Source organism: Rhincodon typus, chromosome 1 (genome assembly GCF_021869965.1).
Source record: "Rhincodon typus isolate 14 chromosome 1, sRhiTyp1.1, whole genome shotgun sequence".
NCBI lineage: Eukaryota > Metazoa > Chordata > Chondrichthyes > Orectolobiformes > Rhincodontidae > Rhincodon > Rhincodon typus.
This window is the reverse complement of record NC_063332.1, coordinates 125,336,377-125,343,017: the sequence shown is the minus strand read 5'-3', so window position 1 is coordinate 125,343,017 and position 6,641 is coordinate 125,336,377.

Genomic DNA, 6,641 nt, shown 5'->3' with positions numbered 1-6,641 from the left:
CCTCCCCCATTTCTGAAGAAGGGTCTAGGCCCGAAACGTCAGCCTTCTTGTTCCTCTGATGCTGCTTGGCCTGCTGTGTTCATCCAGCTCTACACCTTGTTATCTCAACTGAACCTGGTATCTGAATTCGAATGGAACCTTGCCTGTTTTGGAAAATAATAAATAGACAAAGCTGCTAAAATGACTTGCTAACCTTCCTTTTGTTTCTAGTTGAGCAGAAAATGCCAAGTGGTTTGAGTGATAATATTTGAAGATCTGAAAGATGCTCTACGTAGACGCTGCCTCATGTTTGACTAAACAATAAACATTTTTAAACTACATTTTGAGGTTTAGAGTGTATCTTCCATCAATGACAATGAGGAGAGTGAGGTGGTATGCAGATGCCCCAATCTGTTGTTTCCGCAGCTGCAGCACAGTGCAGTTTTTCAAGGCCTGATATGGGAGAGAATGGATTTTCACATCTGCCAAAAGTTGGCTTTCCTTTAAGGTGGATGTCGAGTGGATATTTCTCCTTGTGGGGCTATCTAGAATGAGAGTTTGTATTTTTAGGCTAAGGGAAGCAAAGGTTACACAGAGAAGGCAGGAAAATGGGGTTCAGAAACTTATTAACCATGATCGAATGGCAGAGCAGACTCAATGGGCCAAATGGCCCAATTCTGCTCCTATGGTATTGTTTAAAATGGAGATGAGAAGGAATTACTTCTGTCAAAGTGTCAAAGACTCTGTGTAGCTCACCACCCCAGAGTGTGGTGGACACAGGAAACAATGAATAGATTCAAGGAAGAGATAGATTTTTAACTAGTTAGGTTAAAAGATTATGGGGAGTGGGAAAGAAGGTGGATTTGAGGCTGAAATGTGATCAGCCATGATTGTATTAAATGGCGGATCAGGTTCGAGCAGCTGAATTGCCTACTCCCGCTCCTAGTTCTTATGTTAAGCTGCAAACATCGAATGAACATTTGGCTGATGTTCACTCTAAGATAATGGTTAAATCTTTTTATGCTAATGAATAGCATACATTATCAGTGATGCCAACTGCCATCAGTACAAATAGAGCTGTGACCTAGGCAGCCAGGTTCTGTGAATGCTCCTTCCTATGTACCTTTGTAAATATTGTACATTGTTTAATAAAGGTTCATGGTTGCAAGGAGCTGCTCCAGAGTCGTTCCTGAACAAACTTACAGTAGTCACCAATTTCCCAGAGGGAGGGTAGGAAGTCAGCCTTTAACATTAGATAATTATTTGAAAAAAAATTATGTGCAGGATTATGGGGGAAAGGCAGGAGTACGGCAGTGTCATAATTTGGAGACATGGTGCAGACGCAGTGGGCTTAATGGACTCCTTCTACGCTGCAATAATTCTGTGATTCTCTCTTGAGTTGGCCAGCAGGGCATGCCTTCTTCCCAGGAGGGAGCATTGCACAGGGTGGTGGAGATGGATGGATGTAGGATGACAACATGCCCTGACATTGTTAGGGAGTGAAGAAGAGCACTCCCACTCCTTCATTCACTGGCATTGCCTTCAGCACCACTGCTGACCTTTGTCTGGTACAAACCGGCAGATCACCAATTACTCAAGTAAATGTGACCGTTAATCAGGTTATTTCTGTGGGAGAACATTGGTTCAAAGTCCACTAGCTAGTGGAATTTAGAGTTGTTGTGGTAGTGTGGGCAAGCAGTCTAATGTATTGGGCATGGTTTCCAGCCTCTCTGGAGATGTGGGATTGAATCTCACTTCCTGTGCTCTGCAAAGGTTTCAGCTACTTTGATGTATTCAGAGAAGATTTACTCAACTGATAGCTGGGAAGGGTTGTTACCTAATGAGTACATACTAAACCTGTATCCATTGGAGTTCAGCAGAATGAGAGGTAATACCTATTGAGACATAGAATCCTGAGAGGTCTTGATAAAGTTGATGCTGGATGGATGTTACTCTTTTAGAAGAGATACAATCAGGAGACAGGGTTTTAAATTCTCCATTTGAGATGTAGAAGAGGAGAATTTTCTTCACTCAGATGGTTGACAGTCTATGCAACTTTCATTCCCCAGAGAGTAATGAGCACAGGGTAATTAAATACTATCAAGGTAAACATAAGATCTGATTCTCTTGTTAGTTAAGAATGTATTAGGGTTAGATGGGAATATGGCCAGTTCATTAGATATGATCAAGAAGGAGCTGGACGTGGGCCTTGCGGCTAAAGGGATCAAGAGGTATGGAGAGAAAGCAGGAGTGGGATCCTGAAATTGCATGATCAGCCATGATCACATTGAATGGTGGGGCAGGCTCAAATGGCCTACACCTGCACCCATTTTCTTTGTTTCTATGTTTCTGTGACAATTAAAAGAAACTTCGAAATTGCTTCTACTGTTTCAGTATTAATGAGAAGTACAATATTATGATCTAGATTTTGCCACAAAACAGGTTGGGATTTTCACAAGATATTTATAAATAAATGATTAAAATTCACCCTGTTTGGAAATGTCTTGATGCTCCATCCATGAAGTTGGAGGAATGGACAAGTTCTTACTGATAAGGCCTCTTATTCAGCAAGAAATTTGGTGGAATACCAAGGGGGCCAAGTACACTGTTTTTCACTAACTAATATTAATGAATGAAACATTGCAGAAAATTTTCAATAAGCTATCCACTGTATGAGAGATTTGGACACTCGTATGGAACCTTGGAAAGTTGTGTGCATAACTCCACCCCAGGCCTAAACCAAATACAACTCTGTAACAAGCTAACAGTGACTGAATAAGCATGGCTTAGAGTAGCTCATTTACTGGGCCAGAATCTTAGGCCAGTGCCCAGGAGCAGGCTAGCAGGTGAGGGAGTGTAAAATCAAATGGACTGATGGAGGCACTTCTTGTGTCACTTAACCACCTCCCACTGGATTTTACCCAGTGGTGACAGGTATTCCGCCCAGTACTGAGCCAGTTAAGGCCCATAAGTGGCCAATGATCTTAGCAGTGGCTGGCACTGCCCATGCCAAGGTGTGATGTCACTAGGTTTGGGGAGTTGGGAAAGTGGAAGGAGTTCAAGGTAAGGTTGTATTTTGTTCAAGCATCCCTCTGTGCCCAAGGGAAGGCACACCCCCACTTGAATTTCTGACACCTTTCCACCCCCCCAAACATCCCTCGCCTCATCCGCCCTATTTGACAGACTCTGCCTGAACAGACTCACTGAAGTTACCCCTGCTTTCAACTCCTCAGGTGCCCTCACAGCTCTTCATCAGGAACTGACCTGCTGGTCGCCTGATTGACTGGAGCTCTTGGAGATGAAACATTCTCCTGAGGGAGTACAGGATCCAAGTCACAGGCTGTGGGCATTCAGAGCTGTGGGCTTTCCATGCCATTCGTGGTCATTGACATTAGTGCACAGGGGCTTCCTAATTCAGGAGGTCATTGACTCCACCTCTCCGTTGGCATCAGGTATTGGTCTGGAGGTGATGTACGTGGTTTCACGAGGTTTACTTAACTACATGGGATGAACGTGCAGACCATGTGGTCTGGAAGCAAAGCTTTGATCCGTGACATTTCAAGAAAATAAATCTTCAGTAGTATCAGCTCAGCTTGATAAGGCTATTAAAAAGGTATATGGGTATATACCTTTATATAGGAGTAATTATAGGGTATATAGGAGTAAGTTGTTAGGCTGTGGGCAATAAACAGGAAATTAAAACTGACTGGATTATACCTACACAGATATGATGGGCCAACCAGCCTTTTTCTATGCTTTATGATTCTCTTGTTTCCCTGAAACTTGTGGCTGTAAAAGGCAGTCTCATTCTGAGAAAAAAAAACTTGCACCTTCTCAGCTCAGAAAACCCTAGTGCCTTTTCCAGCTGCTCCCTGAGGTAGGTCACCCCAAGTTGCTGAAGGCCCCTCAGGTCGGGATGCTTTTCTCTGATCCTATAAAGCCCAGAGGGTGGCGCAGTAGTGGTTATGGACCAGCCGAACTGAGTTGCAGGCTACATGGGGATTCTTTTGGACAAAATGTTCTTCAATAGAATACTTATTTGACCGTAGGTACCTTGTGTTGAACTTGGAAGCAGTCAGGTTTAACATAGATTAAATAAAACAATAAGACCCTGACAAGTTAACACCCTGATAGTTACCTGCCTTTCATTCTTGTTTCCATTCTCTGAACTTCATCCAGTCAGTAGCCATACACAAACAAAGGCATTCTGCATTCAATTTATGGGCTCTATAATAGCAAGCTCATTTCTTGATAAATATGATCTTGAAATAATTGTCACTCCTTGACATAAAGCTTCAAAGTCATGGAAAACCTCATTTAGTTTTAGGGCTTTTGTCAGCTGCCATAAAAAGATGGCACCTCTTCCTGTTTAAGTAATCTCTCCTCAAAGCTATGTCCCTTCAGGTTTTCGAAACTTTAGTGTCCTGTCACCTTAACAGACTTTTTAAAAAATAACTTGATAATTTTTTTTTGAAGAAAATATCTTAAAGATATATCTGCGTTCTAATTAGTTAAAACAGTAAAATAAATCAAAATCTATGCTCCCGTCAGGGGAATAAATTAAGGTGAGGGGGAAAAGGATATATTTGGAAAAGACAAGTCATGTTGAAATGCAGAGAAATAGCTTTGCAGGCCAACAAACTCTTTAGTTGGCTCACTTTACCTACATGAAAGCTAAATGTAGTCATAAACCAAAAAATTTCTTCCGTGTGAAATCTAACTTTTCATGAAATTTCAAAAATGTGCAGACATACTTTATGAACTCACTAATTGAGTACTTAAGACAACTGAAATAACGCTCTATCTTCTATGGACTTGGATATAAATGCAATGCCAATAAGTCACTCATTGCTTTTGGATGGAAGATTTGAGCAGTGAAGTAGGATTCTCAATGAACTGGGCACAAAAGCAGCATTTCACTGGTAGGCATCCTACATTATTTACACCAGTAAACAAACTGATAACATTTAGTCAATGCTTTTTTCTTTTTTAACACAGAAATTGTTGATACTAAGTTTATAGGCAAATTGACTGTTGATTTATCTGATATCAGTGGATGCACTGTCTTGTTGTGTACTATGACTTCAAATATGTACATTGACTTTAGCAAGATGGTAATGGTATCATTCATATAGGAGAAGCTAATTTGATATAATTCATTGCTGTTGTACTGACCAGCCAATAAGATTACATGAACCAGACAGCTACTGATATTTGCTCAATTAAAAGCTATTAACATTTATGCAGAGATGGCAAGAACTGCAGATGCTGGAGTCAGAGTTAACATAGTGTAGAGCTGGATGAACACAGCAGGCCAGGCAGCATCAGAGGAGCAGGAAAGTTGACGTTTTGGGTCAGGACCCTTCTTCAGAAATGGGGAGGGGGAAGGGAGCTCAGAAATAAATAAAGAGGGATGGGGCTGGGCAAAGGTAGGTGGGATGGTTATAGGTGACTGCAGGTAGACAGTGGTAGGGATAGGTCAGTGGAATGGGTGGGACGGCTTGTTGGGAGAGAAGATGAACAGGTTGTGTCAGGTCAAGGAGGGGGGATGAGAGGGATGGTTGGTCATGGGATGAGGCCGGGGGTGGAGAGATTTTAAAACTGGTGAAATCCATGTTTAGGCTATTGGGCTGTAGGCTCCCGAGGTTGAAAATGAGGTGCTGCTCCTCCAGTTTGCGGGTGGTGTCACTATGACACTGGAGGAGGCCCAGGACGGACATGTCGCCCAGGGAGTGAGAAGTGGAGTTAAAATGTTTCACGGCCGGAAGGTGTTGTCATATGTCGCGTAAACTTTATGCATCCTTCATTCCCCTGCCTGTCCTTTTTTATAATAGTATTGCGTGATAGACTGTCTTTATTATCAGATTATTTTGCTACGTGATAATATAGTATGAAATCACACTGCTTAGGATAAATTGTGAGAAGAAGGTTGTGTTTTAAAGTAACTGTGGTAGTGATGACATTTAGAAATTCTTGCTTCAGATGTAATGAAGTACATGTTGTCTTGATCATATCTCCAATACAGCTGTTCATTCTATCTGAATCGAGTTAATTGTAATTTTGGCCACCAAATCGGTTATTTTTGAATGCATGGGAGTGATTTTGTGATGAAGCACTCTAAGAAGGGAGGTCACAGAATTCTCAGAAAATCGCAGACCAACTTCTCATGTTTTCCTGTTAATGCCACTTCTTATTGAGAGCGACTGATCGCAAAATGTCCACGTGTAATTAATGTACATATTTGTGGCATTGTACATCTGTTTTGTGATTTATTTTGTTTGTGCAGGTTTTTTTCTTCTGTCAAACTCTATTAAAGTATCTTGTTTATTACTTAATAAATCATTAACTCCTTGACCAAGTTGAGCTACTTCTTTTTGTGGTTGACTGCGGTAAGCAAAGTAAAATGGAATTTGTGTGAATTCATTCTGTGGGTACAATCAGAAGAGAAAAAGACAAACTAAAATTGGAGGAAATAAGGATAATGTGAATGGGCAGACATTGGTTAAAGACACAGCACGAAGATAAAGTAATTATTTACAAAGAAAGATGAATGTTTGTAAACTGTTCCTTCAGCAACATCAGGATTATTCAAAAGAAAGTGAATGACCTGGAGGCATAGTACGTGGAGAGAATCCACATTTTATTGGGCTGACTGAAACTGG